Consider the following 17,428-nt stretch of genomic DNA (forward strand, 5'->3'; position numbering starts at 1 on the left):
TGTATACTCGACATCGGATGCAAGTATCAAATAGTAAGCGGAAGCATGTTTCACATATCGTGCAAGACCTGAGAAAAACATAGAAATCTGTCAACGAAAACGTTGGTGAAATCATAGGTTTAAGTAAGTAAGTACAAGTGAACCACAAGATTTGCATCAATGAAATAATAGTAATACATTCCAAAAGTTTGTTTCACGAGCACCCAATTATCAAAGCTTAACATTCCTTCCATTGTATACCCCATCACTTAGTGCTAGAACAAACACTGATTCTCGAAATTATATTTCATCCGTAGACGGTAGCGAACCGTCAAGGATGAGGGTTGTCAACCCATATGGCCATATAACATAAGTTCTCGCTTACACCCGGCAAGTGTAATTAATGATAATCGAATTGAGGATTTTGTTCTAAACTCGTATGTAGAATGTTTGTTTTCCCGTTCTTGTGTTCACTTAGTTCAAAAGAATCGTTTATGTTTTCTCATCCCAATATAAGTTCAAAAAGAGTAAAAGTGGGACTATGATCTCACCTCGAGTGCACGAGTATAAAAGTACTTCGCAAAGTAAACGTGTGCATGAAAGTTGCTTAGCCTTGACCTAAACAAGTAAGTTGTATCAATAACGGTAGTCACGAAGGGTCAAAGTTGTTCAATTAGTCCTATGGCTCGACACGACTCGATTATGTAGCATGTGAAGCAAATTGTCAAGTTTCATGCAAGATACAAGTATAAAAGCATGTTAGGAAGATTGCATAATTAATTGATTAAGTTTGACAAAAAGTCAAACTTGGTCGGGTCAAAGTCAACGAAAAAGTCAACATGTTCGGGTCGGGTCTCGGACAAATTTTCTATGCTAGTTATTCATATATAAGCATGTTAGAACAAGTCGCATGCGAATTGGATGTCTAAAACATGGCAAACATTTCACGTGAAACGGACATTGGAGACAGAAGCTGGGCACGGCTTATGCCGCGCCGCGGCCAGGCCTGTCGCGCCGCGACAATGGCCGTGGCCTGGTCCCAGGCCTGTTTCACTTGTTCAAGACTTGGTCAATTTTCAAACAAACGCAAAACTCAAACCGTAAACAACTAGAAGACGTATCTTATACCGTTGGAAAGCTCTTTTGACAAGGAACACAACTAAACATGTTTCACCAAACAAAAACATCATTTATAATAGCCGAAAACTCATCAAGTGATCATTAAACGTTCATTTTTAAGGTTTCAAGTTCTTCAAATGCAATTTGAGTTTCGGGAAACCAATTCACACATATAATATGCCGTTTTGAAGGTAATGAAACATACATTACAACTAAACACTAATAATTAACATTCCATGGCATTCAAGCATCCAAAAATTCATGTCAAGAACTATCAAACCCTAGTCAAACATCTCAAAATCAATAATCATGTTTTTGGAGTTTCCTTAATCAACCTATACATCAAAATGAAGCTAATGATACTAGTAACACTTTTAAAACATGCACTTTAACAATCTAACAACATTTGTTCATCCAAAATCAAGGATTTAGCAAGTAATTTCATATTGAACTAGTTACACCAAAAATAACTAATCGAGCATACAAATTACATACACGACATCACAATGAGCCATAGACACTAATTAACAACTTTATAACTCAAAAATCTCAAGAACACATAAAATTAGTGATTTTAGAAAGTTACCCAAATGAGATGAAATTGGTACCAAAATGTAGAGGATGAAGAGAGGATCACGAAAATGTAATTTGTTTTGATGTTTGCCTCTTGATCCGGATTTAGATGATGATTTCTTGTTTGAGTTCTTGAGAGAAAATGGAAGTATGAAAGAGAAGAGAAAGAGAGAAATGAGAGGAGGAGGTTGAAGGTTTGACTAGTTGACCTAGTCAAATCTTTGGCCTCTTTGCAAGTTTAGTCCCTCTAGTTCGGGCGCGGGTGCGTGAATTAACCAAACGAATATTTTAAAAAAAAACGCTCGAGTGACCGAGAGATGTTATAATTAAATAACGGAAATATTAGGACGTTAGTCAACGAAAAGTACGAATTTAAATAACGAAAGGTATTATTTTAAAAGAAAAAGACGGTGTTAAAATAAATTTAACGGAAAAACGCGGGATGTTACATTACCTACACCTTAAAAGAAATTTCGTCCCGAAATTTAGTTGGAAGTAATGGTCGATATCTCTTACTCGGGACCTAGTGTAGTAACTCTACGAATGATTGAAGGTACTTTCTTAGACATTCCACGAATCCGGATAGTCGGGGTGTTACGTTGTATTAGGGCTTGGTTTTACGATCCACAAGTTCAGCCGGTTTTTCCTATGAGGAGGAGTTTGTCATCAATAGTTGGTGCATCTAGAAGAATTGCACGTTCCTGTTCCGCAGGACACGTTTCTAAGTTTGTTACACGAAATGTAGGGTAAACGGAAACTTAATTGAGTCGGAAGTTCTAAACGGTAGGAAGCGGTTCCAATACGCCCCAAGGTTTCATAAAGTTCAATATTGCGGATATATCCTTTTCTCGATTTCCCAAAATGAATTACACCCTTCCAAGGTGCGGTTTCTCAATATTACACTGTTACACACAGGGATTTTGTGAGGTTTTCATCTAAGTTTGGTATAACTCTTCTGGCGACAATGGGTTGTCTCGAGCCCTTCTCGGACTTGAACGATCTCAATTGTTGTTTCTTGATGGAGTTCAGATTTCGGTGGTTGATGCTTTGGATAAATGAACAGGGGTATGACATTAGCGGTCATATAAGGTTTCGAAAAGTGCGCGTAAACACACGAGTGGTAACTACTGTAGTAAGAGTGATCTACTAAAGGTGACAATACGAGTTTGTGAGATGTCTTTCCAAGACGTAAATCGTTCGTTTGCTCGGTTCGTCAGTTTGTGGGTGGTACGCGGTACTCATGTCTAAGCAGGTTCCCAAGGTTTCTTGTAAAACTAGAAGTGAAACGAGTATTTCGATACAGAATAATTGACAAAGATACACCGTGTTGGAATAGAATCTCTTAAGATACGTTTGAACAAGTTAGTTAGGGTTCGAAAAATGTTCGTTAGGACTATTCACCCTCGTGGCGAATACTTATGTAATATGAGGAGTTTCTCTATCCATGGAGAAATGTTACAAGGAGTTTCTTTAAACGGAAATGCGAACGGTAAAGATAGTAGTGAAATGAGGACTTAGAATAGGATGAGTTTACATCTCGAGGTTGCTATAACGTGCCTCTAGTTGTCAAATGTTGAAGTCTGAAAGAGAAACGAGGTAGTACACGTAGTTGTATAGTTCGGGGTTGAATAATAGTTGACCGATTATCAGAAACACAAGGGCGTTAAGTCAAAGAAGAGTGAAGTATCGTTGGATTGCGTGTTATCTTAATTTCCAGTAATATCAGACGGTAACGGTGAAATAACAGAGGTATGTAGTGTGGTACGTGATGACGAGAAGTTTGCTCGGATCCACAATTTAGTATTCGAATTCTTCGTGTAAAATAACGAATTTTTTTTTTTTTTTTTTTTTTGAGAGAGTATGCCTTTCGGCGTTCAAATAAAAATATTTCCATGTTCGAGTTCCCTCTGTTGCTATACGATTTTAACTAGAAATGTTGGTGTGAAGAATCACGCTCAAGGTTCGAACACGGAGAGGTTTAGAGTTTTCCTTAGTGAGTTAACGAGTTTAAAAGTAGTGTAACACGAGAAAAGTCAGAAATGAATCTTCGGTAATAACAGACGAGATCTAAGATTTTTACGAATACAAGTCCGAGTTGGTAGAGTTTCCTGATTACATGTGGCTTGATTTCGAGATTGATTGTAATGCCTTGACCATTGACATCATGGTCTAGAAAATTGGACTTCGTTCAACAGAAATTCTCACTCGGAGAATTTGGTATAGAGTTGCTCTTTTCTCAAAAGTTCGAGCGTAAGATGGTGATGTTGTTCGTTTTCCTTCTTTACTTAAATAAGTTAAGATGTCATCTATAAATACGATAACAGATTAGTCTATATGAATTTGCATACGCGGTTCAAGAGGTTTATGGATACGGGCGAGCCCTAAATAAATCAAACGGTACTAAGAGAGTTTTACAACTAACGTTGCGAGTTCGGAAAGTGGCTTAGGAGACATCGTCTCACTTAACCCCCAATTAATGATAACCGGAACGGAGGTCGATTTGGAACATACGGGATTCGTGCAAATAATCATGAGGTCATGGATACGAGGAAGAGGGTATCGGTTTCCAACCGAAAATTACTCAGTCCACAATAATCTATAAAAGATGATGGGGAAACATTTTTTTTTTTTTTTTTTTTTTAAACGAATAGGTTCCGAGCTCCCTAGTTCTATAGGTGTCAAGTCAAAAGTCTTAACGTATATCCTCCAATAAAATTTATAGGCACACAATATTTTTCCGTCGGTCACTTAAATTGCCTAAGTAGTGTCTAGGGAAAAAGTGGAGTGCAAAGAGCACGAGTCAAAGACTTGGTTATAAAACGTCTAACGGTAATGAAATCGAATAAGTATGAAGTATACGGTTTGTTGTGAAGAAACGTACCCGTTACTAGTCCATCGTCGTTCCGGGCATCCTAGGTGTCGATGTTGAAAGTTCAATGGCGTGCGTTGGGGTTGATTTCTTCTTTGGGCACACATTCCTAAAATGACCCAGTTGGCCACACTCAAAGCATGCACCCGTCCTGTGTGCGTTGGGCACCCTTCGAGCGACGGTAACGGTACCCTTACAGACATAGGCCACATGGCCACTTCTTTGACACTTGACGCAAAATGGTTTGCCACATTCACCAAAATGATGTTTGCGACACTTGTTACAGTGAGGTAGGGTTCCGGCATACCCCTTCTTGCCGCCGGGGGTGAAAGGCTTCTTGGAGATGTTGCTATTGTTGTGGTTGCTTGGTTGCGAGGCTTCCCATTTTCTTTTGTTGTTACCCGGGTGGTTCTCGACCATTCGTACCGGTGCTTCCATTTCATTCACCGTTTCTAAAGTTTGGTGGGCCTTTGTTAAAGCCTCTTGTAGGTTAGTGGGTTGGGATGCCATTACCCCGTGTTGAATGCTCTTAGGGAGGCCATCCATGTAAAGTTCGACTCTTAGGAATTCGGGAGTCATGAGATTTGGACACATTGAGACTAGTTCGGTAAACCGTTGATTATAAGCTCCGAGGTCATTCCCGACCGTTCTTAAATTCCTTAGCCCTTGCTCGAGCCTTCGAGTCTCATCGCGCGGGAAGTATTCGGTGATCATTCTTTCTCTTAATTCGGTCCAAGAGAGTGTAAGGGCTTCATCGATACCCACTGATTGTACATACGTGTTCCACCATGAGAGAGCGATACCGGTAAGAGTGAGGGTGGAAAACTTGACCTTATCTTGGTCTCGACAACCGCTTGTGTTAAAAACGGTCTCCATTTGTTCAAACCATCGGGTGAGAGTAACCGGTCCTCCGGTTCCATCGAAAGTGGGAGGATTGTACTTCATGAAGTTCTTGTAGGAGCAACCCTCGATTGAATTACCGGCTCCATGATTGTTGTTGTTAGAAAAGTGATCGGCCACGGCCGTACCCACGGCGGTGGTTATCATTCGTTGAAGAGCTTGTTCCAGAGTTTCGAGAGGAGTATTGTGTTGACCTTGGTGAGCCATTGTTCCTTCATGAGACAAGAATATCGTTGGTTAGTATTTTCAACAATACTAACCGGAGTATGGAAATAGGATAGGGAGAAAATTTTCCTTGACTCGCCTTAAATTCTCTATGTCATAATGTCGGAACGTCCATGTGAATCACCGTAATATAATCCCGGAAATTATATTACCCTGATTCTCATGTGCATTTAACATTACTTCATAAAGTCAAAGTGGCGCACCAACAAAATTTATCAACGTAAGATCAAGATCGAATACGAGTTAGATATGATAGAAGAGTTCGAGTATAAATGCACAATTAGTCAAATAATTCCTACTTCAGTCTATATGCCGGTTGTAGTCTAGATTCACCTATGTACCCTATGACTCGGGGTGAACACAAATGAACTCTAAATCCCTACAACCAAGGCTCTGATACCACCTGTAGCGACCCCGCAAGTAGCTACAGATGGGGTAGAAACCCACCCAGTGCCTTTCCAGCTAACCGCTTGGTGACCACTGAGTGTACCTCAGACACTGATTTTACGGCCCGCATTTCTGCCAAACTGCCAACCCTCAAATTCCAAGGGATCGCAAGGGGTAAGAGCCAATGCTTTGTCACAGGTAACACTGTGAGAACCCCCTCTACGATTAACCCGCCAAAAAGCATAGTCCGTATGGGTGCCCGGCCTGACAGCCGGCGCGCGTGACTACCTTTACGGCTAAGGTTAAACCAGCTCTGATACCACCTGTAGCGACCCCGACAAATCGTCAAGTGACGGCGTCGGCTACGTGGGTCCCATTACCTGATTATAAGTCTTTAAGATAACGTTTGACCAAAATATGTCGCCTTCATTTCAAAATAAAGATTGTTTCAAAGTTTACAAGAATTGTTCAACCAAAAGTTAAGTTACAACGTTATAGATACGATTGAAATCTAGGCGACACGGTTTAAAGTAAAGTCAAAAGACGCTCCATGAAATGCATGTATACTCGACATCGGATACAAGTATCAAATAGTAAGCGGAAGCATGTTTCACATATCGTGCAAGACCTGAGAAAAACATAGAAATCTGTCAACGAAAACGTTGGTGAAATCATAGGTTTAAGTAAGTAAGTACAAGTGAACCACAAGATTTGCATCAATGAAATAATAGTAATACATTCCAAAAGTTTGTTTCACGAGCACCCAATTATCAAAGCTTAACATTCCTTCCATTGTATACCCCATCACTTAGTGCTAGAACAAACACTGATTCTCGAAATTATATTTCATCCGTAGACGGTAGCGAACCGTCAAGGATGAGGGTTGTCAACCCATATGGCCATATAACATAAGTTCTCGCTTACACCCGGCAAGTGTAATTAATGATAATCGAATTGAGGATTTTGTTCTAAACTCGTATGTAGAATGTTTGTTTTCCCGTTCTTGTGTTCACTTAGTTCAAAAGAATCGTTTATGTTTTCTCATCCCAATATAAGTTCAAAAAGAGTAAAAGTGGGACTATGATCTCACCTCGAGTGCACGAGTATAAAAGTACTTCGCAAAGTAAACGTGTGCATGAAAGTTGCTTAGCCTTGACCTAAACAAGTAAGTTGTATCAATAACGGTAGTCACGAAGGGTCAAAGTTGTTCAATTAGTCCTATGGCTCGACACGACTCGATTATGTAGCATGTGAAGCAAATTGTCAAGTTTCATGCAAGATACAAGTATAAAAGCATGTTAGGAAGATTGCATAATTAATTGATTAAGTTTGACAAAAAGTCAAACTTGGTCGGGTCAAAGTCAACGAAAAAGTCAACATGTTCGGGTCGGGTCTCGGACAAATTTTCTATGCTAGTTATTCATATATAAGCATGTTAGAACAAGTCGCATGCGAATTGGAAGTCTAAAACATGGCAAACATTTCACGTGAAACGGACATTGGAGACAGAAGCTGGGCACGGCTTATGCCGCGCCGCGGCCAGGCCTGTCGCGCCGCGACAATGGCCGTGGCCTGGTCCCAGGCCTGTTTCACTTGTTCAAGACTTGGTCAATTTTCAAACAAACGCAAAACTCAAACCGTAAACAACTAGAAGACGTATCTTATACCGTTGGAAAGCTCTTTTGACAAGGAACACAACTAAACATGTTTCACCAAACAAAAACATCATTTATAATAGCCGAAAACTCATCAAGTGATCATTAAACGTTCATTTTTAAGGTTTCAAGTTCTTCAAATGCAATTTGAGTTTCGGGAAACCAATTCACACATATAATATGCCGTTTTGAAGGTAATGAAACATACATTACAACTAAACACTAATAATTAACATTCCATGGCATTCAAGCATCCAAAAATTCATGTCAAGAACTATCAAACCCTAGTCAAACATCTCAAAATCAATAATCATGTTTTTGGAGTTTCCTTAATCAACCTATACATCAAAATGAAGCTAATGATACTAGTAACACTTTTAAAACATGCACTTTAACAATCTAACAACATTTGTTCATCCAAAATCAAGGATTTAGCAAGTAATTTCATATTGAACTAGTTACACCAAAAATAACGAATCGAGCATACAAATTACATACACGACATCACAATGAGCCATAGACACTAATTAACAACTTTATAACTCAAAAATCTCAAGAACACATAAAATTAGTGATTTTAGAAAGTTACCCAAATGAGATGAAATTGGTACCAAAATGTAGAGGATGAAGAGAGGATCACGAAAATGTAATTTGTTTTGATGTTTGCCTCTTGATCCGGATTTAGATGATGATTTCTTGTTTGAGTTCTTGAGAGAAAATGGAAGTATGAAAGAGAAGAGAAAGAGAGAAATGAGAGGAGGAGGTTGAAGGTTTGACTAGTTGACCTAGTCAAATCTTTGGCCTCTTTGCAAGTTTAGTCCCTCTAGTTCGGGCGCGGGTGCGTGAATTAACCAAACGAATATTTAAAAAAAAAACGCTCGAGTGACCGAGAGATGTTATAATTAAATAACGGAAATAATAGGACGTTAGTCAACGAAAAGTACGAATTTAAATAACGAAAGGTATTATTTTAAAAGAAAAAGACGGTGTTAAAATAAATTTAACGGAAAAACGCGGGATGTTACATGTTTTCACTTAATTAATACGTACATTATAACATACTAGCTTAAGACCCGCGAATTTACGGGTTTCGTCAATAAAATAATTTAAACATATAAATTACGTTTTACGTCATTTAAATATTTGCCACAAAATCTATACGATAAATAATTGAAGGCAAAGAATGTATTTAAACACAATATTCATATATCAATCAAGTATAACGCAATCATTAAATATAAGTAAACTTCAAATGTTCATAAAAATATAATTTGTAATACTGAGTTGGATGTATTGGTGTACTATTATTTTATGATAGTAGAGTAATAATTTGTAACTAAGTATGCCTGTGATGACTTTCTCATATATTATTTAATGCAACAAAGCGTTTAAAGTAGTCATTTAATGTCAACAACGAAACAACTTGTTTTTCTTTCAAAGTCCTTCGCATATCAGATGAATTCTTTTCACGCACTATATCAACCTACATAACAAACACATGAAAAATCAGTATTTGACTATTTCTTCATATTATCGATAAAAAGTATATTTATTGGTTTATCATGTTACAGTAAATCCATTAAAACTGTAAATTTTCCCGTTAATGTTCACATGTGCGTTGCAAAGTTTGTCATAGCACATTCATCACCTTTATTGACAAAAACCTTGTCCCGATAAAGTAGTCCCTATATTTTTTTGCAAATTGTCTAATTATTTAGTAGTCTACCTTCATCTAATTAGCTTTCAATTCAAGCATTTTTTTTTTTTTTAAACATCTCCACATGGTTCACTAGTAACTGAAAATGTATATAACTGCTTAAATATTTTTGACTGAATATAATATAGTTAAAATATACAATTTTGTTATAGATATATATTTAATATGATTACATGTGAATCACTAAGAATACACAAATTTTGAATCACTGAGATTGTCGATGACATTTGTATTCATATACTTAAACTCTGAATAAGAAGATGAATGATATAAAATGAGTGATTTAATCCACACGACATGCATAATCAACTTGTGATGGCTTGAAATTTGTTCCATATAAACATTAAGTTAATAATTATACAGATTAGGAGAGTGTTAACCTATATTAGTTGTAAACATCTTAGGACGCCTAGGGTTTTACATGTTACTGTAGAACTTATAACGACAGAGTTGTAAACTTCTTAGGACGCCTAGGGTTTCTCAATTTCGGTTGCATTCTCTCGCGCTGCATCTGAATTAAAGCTTCCTACTGTCCAAGTCCCAACCCACATCAACCCATATATAAAAGAGAAACCATTTTATGGTCCTTTTTCATAACACCTACATGTCAAGGCTCCAATGATTGTCACACCCGTTCCCCTGCAAGAACCATATATATATACATATAAGACAAACCTAATCAACTTATTTTACAAAATCTACCCACCCTGTTTTTTGTTCATGAACAGTCATTTTAACTTGAATGCATCACTTTGTATAACCTAAAAGAGAAATAAGTGCAAGATATAATGAAGTTCTTGAAAATCAAATCAAACTTTAATATTCTATCTACTTAAAAAACAATCAAACTTTGAATCATAAAGGGTCTAAAAAATCGCATAACCTGCGATAATCGTTTTATTGAAGAATGAATGTCCCAAAGATGTATATATAATGAGACTTTTTATCATAACGTTGTTTAAACTGAAATCAAAATGCAGTAGAAAACTGAAACGCGTATCACGAAACTTCGAGAAACGGGTATTGACCCAACCCATTTAGACATGACTCGTTTGACCCATCTAAATATCCCGACCCGTTCAAATCATGACCCATTTTGAACCAAAACCCGCGTGGGTCAGTGAAGATTCTAGGATTGAAACTCTATGGGGTCTAGTGGTACTTTGTAATTTGTTTTCTAAGATATAACTATTTACTTCAATAAATCCTTTAATTTATCCTTAAATTTAGTAGTGTCCTGCAAAATTTTAGTAGTAATTTGTAAAAAAAAAAAAAGAAAAAAAAAGTAAAAAAAAAGTGGGGTCAAAGGACCCCATGAAACAACCCAACCCGTATTCCATACGATAATTTTTTTTTTTAAATAATAAACCATTTGCGCCAAATGAACGGTTACATATAACCCATTACACAACATCACAAGTTAAATGTTTACAAAAGGCACGAGGGCCATTAATAAATGTGATACAAGTTTGACCTATTCAAAAACGATAGTTTTAATCCAAACAACACTTCGAGCATGGTTTGGGGCTAAACTACCCAAAACGCTAGGCCAACTTCAAAAGCTCCAATAAAACATCATCAAAGGACACCTAGTGCCCAACAACCCCTTTGCCCTTATTCGCACCTGCATCTAAAAAGATAAACAACGAGAGGGGTAAGCTAATGTTTAGTGAGTGCAACAATTATACGATTACATATACAATCTACTTACTTGCAATCACTTACGCATTTACCGCATACATGCTAGCAATATAAATAATCATACCATCACAAGTATAATACTAAACCTTCCACCATACGAGCTAGCATAACAATAGCATATAGTTTAAACAATATAATATGCTACAATCCACACACAACCATGGTTAACCAATCGAACGAGGGAACGGTATTTAAAGGACCGTCGGAGTTCATAACAACCATTAGTGCACTTAACACCTCGTACATTAACCCCACGGGTGGCATCTTAACACATCGATACTTCACCCCGGGTGGTGCCTTAACACTTCGACACTTCACCCCGAGTGGTGTCTTAGCACATCGACACTTCACTCGATACATCTCTTGAAGTGGCATCTTAACACATCGATGCTTCACTCCCGAGTGGTGTCTTAACACATCGACACTTCACTCGCCACGTGAGAAGTGGTGTCTTAACACATCGACACTTCACAACTCATACTTCACAAATAAATACATCATATATGCACGCATATAATTATTCCACTCACCTTAACACTTCGGTGGTGATTTAATGCTTCTGTATGCTTCGAGCAAAGTACCTAATACATAAGTACACATTCAATACACAACTAGTGGAATTAACCACAATACTCACACTTGAGCATTTAATGACCAAAAGCATTAAATAACACACTTACACCAAAAACCGCCCATAAATGGCCACGACTCATTATAAATCACTAAAAGTGAGTGCTTAGAGTCAACTAACTTTAACTAACACAAACTTAGGGTAATTCATACCCATTTCACCCAAACTAGGTCAACATTACTCTTTTGACCCATTTTAACACTTACACTTTCAAACTTAGTCAAACATGGCCCATTTACAATTCTTTCAACCTTTACAAGGGTTTTAATGCTTAATAACACAATTACACTTAAAAATCTCATTTCATAAGATCAAACCCTAGATTATGGCTATATTAGGGTTTACTTCCATCAATCTAACCCAAAACCCACCCATTTAACCCTCAAATGGGTCATACAAGTTCCATATTAACCAAACCCTAGCTTAAACTAAATAGAACTCAAAACATAGAGCTAAGACTTACCAAGACTATCAAAGTGTAGCTAGAGACGCAAGAAACAACTTTATAACTCGGGCTTGGACAAGATTTGGCCTTCTTCCCTTCCAAAATGAGCTCTCTCACTCTAAAACCTCACCTCTCTCTCTAGAATTTAATTTGAATAAATGGAAAAGTGAGAAATGAGTTTTGGATAAGCCTCAACCAATTTTAGACTCCCCAAAACCGGACTCAAGTGAAAAGACTAACATGCCCCCAAAAGATTCCATTTAAAATGGACAAAAATGTAAAACAGCGACCAGTATCGCGTTTCGCGACACAGTGTCGTGTTCCGCGATAACCCAACACGATGAACATTTTTCAACAGCGACAGATTCACAGAAGTCAGGAAACCCTAACCATCGCGTTTTGACACGACATGTAGCGATCCGCGACACAGTGTCGTGTTCCGCGATAACCCAACACGATGAACCTTTTTCAACAGCGACAGATTCACAGAAGTCAGGAAACCCTAACCATCGCGTTTTGACACGACATGTAGCGATCCGCGACAGTCTAGGATGCAACACAACAACCCCAAACGCGACATACCTACTGTTGATGGGTTCTCAGATATCCATCGTGTTTCAACCTCTTTTGTCGCGTTACGCGACACACCAGGTCGCAATAAAGTGACCCAATACGCGACAGATTACCAGTAATCACCCAAACTCAATTTTAAAACATCAAAACTATATACAAACAACCATAGGGACAATATTAAACGTACACGAGGTTAAATAGGTACCTTAAATCACATTCGAGGAAAAACGGGATGTTACACCCCACTTCCTCCAAGGTAAACTCGCCACTGGTTCGGGTCCCAACCCCAACCCGACAGGTTTTCCAGGTATACTCACTTCTGACCATATTGGTGGCACGATATTTGGCGAAGACCCTTCTGTGTTGGTCAATGTTAAATCCGCCTCAGCTTCATTCGCTTCTTGTATAACCTTGCTGAAATCCATCCAGGAGGAATAACCTGCAAACGATGATGTCCATAGTCTTTACAATATTTAGAAAATATAAATTAAATCTAGACAAAAAATAGTAAAATAAATAAACAATTTGCAGTTTGTAGTTTGCATACCCTTTTGTTCTACAAAGAATAGAAAATGGTGCATTTTTTTTTAGTTGTTGACTTATAAAAATGCAAAATGTGTTCATATTTTTATAAGTGTAGAAAGTTTATTATAAGATAATTAACGCCATCTTTGGCATAAAATGGCCATGGAAATTAACACCACCTCTAGCTTGAGCTCGCAAGAGTTTTTCAACCTTAACATCAAACCCATAATACAAACCTCATTATTCATCAATTTCTTGTTTGTGCTTGTAATAACTAATTCAGAGACATTGAACGAAAGCTCTCATGCTTCTATATTCTCCTCATGATCATATAAGTCGAATTAATATCTTCTTTCGACTGTCTGCCTTGTTTAAGTTGTTATAGCTTATTTCTACCAAGTGAGTGCCCGTTAAAACCATGGGAACATTAAGTGCACCCGAAAGTATAGCTGCATTATCTCTTGCATCTGCATACTGACCATGAATCACATACGGACAAACAGGATTACCCCCCACCGATTTGTTCATCCGATACCGTCTACGTATTAAGAACGTACGCAAGTGCTCCCTCTACAAATTCTTGTACATGTGGCCATAGTAATTCTTTTCGAAGTTATTTGCCACGAGGACCAAATAGTATCCTTATAATATAAGCTCCACTACTCGCACCAACATCATCATTGGGATCATCGGATCCAGTCAACATCTCAGTGGGCTCTCCGTAGCTCCAATCTAGTTCAGGCGACGATACTTGGCGGGTGATTAGATTAACTCTATATACCCCTAGAATTTTTGCAAGTGCACGAGCAAGGTGTACAACATACATAATCTGGCATTTTAGATGAAACAGATTAAGGCGTTAGAACAATAACTTAAATCTACATTCTAAAGGTGGCAAAACGGGCTGTTAATATGTGTCGCTTGCAGTTAGAAACTTATAAGTTTTGTGAGGGTCAACACGAGTTGGGTTAGTGTTCTAAATTTTAAAAATCCAAATTTAGAAAGTTTTATGAATTAAAATGCACTTTCATCGATTTTTGACCCGTCCGGCCTATTTGGCCCATTCCATATTATTCTAAAACTGACTGTTTATATAAAAAAAAATGGTTAAAATGATCCCTTTTGGTCCCCTACTATATTATAAGATGGCAAGGTCATTTTCATATACCTGACTACCAGTATTGAAATCACGACCAAGTTCCATATTATCTCCACGAACAAACCATGTAAACTGTTAACAAAAATCAGTTATGTTTCAAATAGATTATCGAATACATTCACAATGTCAGTAAACGGAAACGGTACCTGATTAAGAAGTTTCTTTTCTTTTAAATCATCTGACCAAACTTCTAAAGTAAAGGCATTATGTTGGTAAGTTCTCTTTAGGATTTTACCTAAATCCCCGATATCCGCTTTCTCGGACTCTGCACATCTTCTGACATATCCTCTCGTACATCATTGCGCCCTTGCTCTTGTTTAAATTTCCTCTTTGCTATCCTTTGGAAATCTTCCCATTCCAACTATTGAATTACACAAATTATAAATTATTAATTTTATAGTTAAGTATTTTGCTCATAGTCATCTCATTTCATACATGATAAAGGGTAAATGTTTGAGCTGTTATAACAAAAAAATAAGATAGATCAATAATGACTCATCTTGTAAATACCTACCATCTTGCTACAATATACATGTTTCATAATTCAACATCACAAATAATAAACAACAGAAAAATCGTAATAATTTATAGTGGTAACCCATTACCCTAAACTTGAATCGATTGAAGTGGAATTCGGTGGGTAGGTACCCTGAGATGAATCGTTAAAAGTTTTTTGGGTTGAATCGATCTGAACCCTAATTTTTGTCGAAATCTTCAATCGATTCAACTATTACTACTTTTACGTTATGCTCCAGATGAACCCAAAAAAACATGAAAATCACAGCAAGAGAATTTTGAAAAATTCGATTGACTACAGATATATCGAATTGTAAATAGATTCAACCGATTCATACCTAAATTAGGGCTAACATCAAATATCGCAACAAAAGATATTGTAAATCACGATTGTAACCTGAATCATAACTGTAGTCAATTCCGAGAAATGATGATATGAACCGTAATTTCTGATTAAAACAATTAATCGAAAGTTTCCAAACCTGATCTTCATGATGAAGAAATCGAATTCATGATAACTACAAATCATAATCGGCAAAATCGAAGATCAAAAAGTATAAAATGCAAATCCTAATGCTCTCGATTTGCTGAACGACGATTCAACAGCATACATGATCTTCATGATGCTCTCAATTTACACATACATCAGAAATACTCACCCGCGATTAATGCCAGCTGAATTTTTGCAATTGAATTGTGTAATTTATCTTGTGAATGCGATGTAGGGATCTGTATTCTCAATGTTTTTAATTAATTGCCCGTGTTTTTGTTAATGTAGGGGTAATATTGGAAGGAAAGTTTTGATAGTGTACTTATTGAGTTATAATTATATCCAAGGGTGTAGAGAAGGGGTAGGTGATGGTAATTTCTTTGATCTAATGGTTGAGATTAGGGAGAAAATTTAAATGTACCTTTTTTTTGACTTTATTATAATGTATAGTAGAGATAGAGATAGAGATAGAGATAGAGATAGAGATAGAGATGTTAGCATAACCCTTTAAAAATGAAAACTTGAAGCTTTAACTCATTTAATAAATGAATTCCAAATTATATTCATATACGGAGTATATCTTTTAAACTTTATTTAAATTTAAACTTTTAATGAATATTTACTTTAGTATTTATTTGTGAAAATGAAATTATATTTCTAGAAAAGATAAACTTATACTCGTATATCTTTTATCTTTTTTACGTCACTGACGGGGTCATAAGCCATCTACTCGGCCATATCTAAAAAGTGACAGGTCATGCACACTTCCTCTACTTGTTAGGAGGAAATCTCATGAGATTTCGTCCAAAGAAAATTCCGAGGGAACCTCGCTAGACGCGGGTAGAACCCACCATTTGCACAACAACAAAAAATTAAAACTAAAATAAAAAATGACTCCATAACTAATTTAAAAACAAATTGAATTATGAAATACTCACTTGAGGTTCGAACTCGAGACCTCTCAAACACTTAGCAGGATGATAATCACTCAACTAAATGAAAATTTTTATAATATATAAAATAGACGTTTTTATTCTAATAGAGTAGATTTATATGAAATATATAATAGGCGTTTTTATTCTAGTAGTAGAGTAAATTTAGAAGACCGTATCCCTGAACGTCCTAGCTCTTTCTCCATGCTCCAAACTTTGCTCTTTTTTTTATTTTTTGTTTTTTTTAGCAAAAAAACAGAGAAGTTATATTAAAACTGGACTAGCATAGTCTAGTATTGGTGTATATACTGTAAATGGAGTAGCATAGTCTCACATATGTGTGCACTGTATATGTATGTGAATCTTGAAAAAGTAATAAAATTCTTGTCTTTTCTATAAACAAGGGAAAACTATTTTTTTTTTATTTTGCTTTTGTTTTCTTCTTCTTCTTTTTTTTTTAAACGTAAAAAACGAATACTCATATAGATACGAGGCCACTTTCTATGGAAAAACGTCCTCAACGAGGACTACCAAAGGACATAAAAACGGGGAAGCTCGCGTCTTGAAAGCAACAATCCAAACAAAAAACCTTATAAACAAACTAACCAATCAGAAACCAAAACATACTCAAACATACAATGAACGAAACCAAGCGTAAACACAACAAGACGGACCACAACAATCAACCTTGAGGACCCGTCCTTTTCGATTTTTCATTGACCGACTCTTTCATAGAATTCTTCCCGAACCGATTCTCAATCTTGTAAGATAACACATTAGTAAATCTGTCACATGACATGCTCTCCCTACCAACCGTGTTATCATAACATCGAAAGTTGTGAAAGCCTCCACGGACATATTTCCTCTCCCGATTGCCGATGAGCAGCCATCTCCTCCATCTTGAGGACCCATAAACAAGTTTTAAATTGAGTCCTCGTAATCAAGTCGCCAATGCTATCTTTAAGCTTATACACCCGAAATGGAAGACTCGTTCACCTTATTTCCCGACTTTGGATTAACATCCCTAAGTAA

General features: G+C 36.9%; 1 pseudogene; it reads right to left on the minus strand.

Annotated features, from left to right (window-relative positions):
- Positions 1-12,980: 12,980 nt before the first annotated feature.
- On the minus strand, positions 12,981-16,190 carry LOC139887965 (probable sucrose-phosphate synthase 3; annotated as a pseudogene).
- Between the last annotated feature and the right edge of the window lie 1,238 nt (positions 16,191-17,428).

The sequence above is a fragment of the Rutidosis leptorrhynchoides genome, chromosome 2 (genome assembly GCF_046630445.1).
Source record: "Rutidosis leptorrhynchoides isolate AG116_Rl617_1_P2 chromosome 2, CSIRO_AGI_Rlap_v1, whole genome shotgun sequence".
NCBI lineage: Eukaryota > Viridiplantae > Streptophyta > Magnoliopsida > Asterales > Asteraceae > Rutidosis > Rutidosis leptorrhynchoides.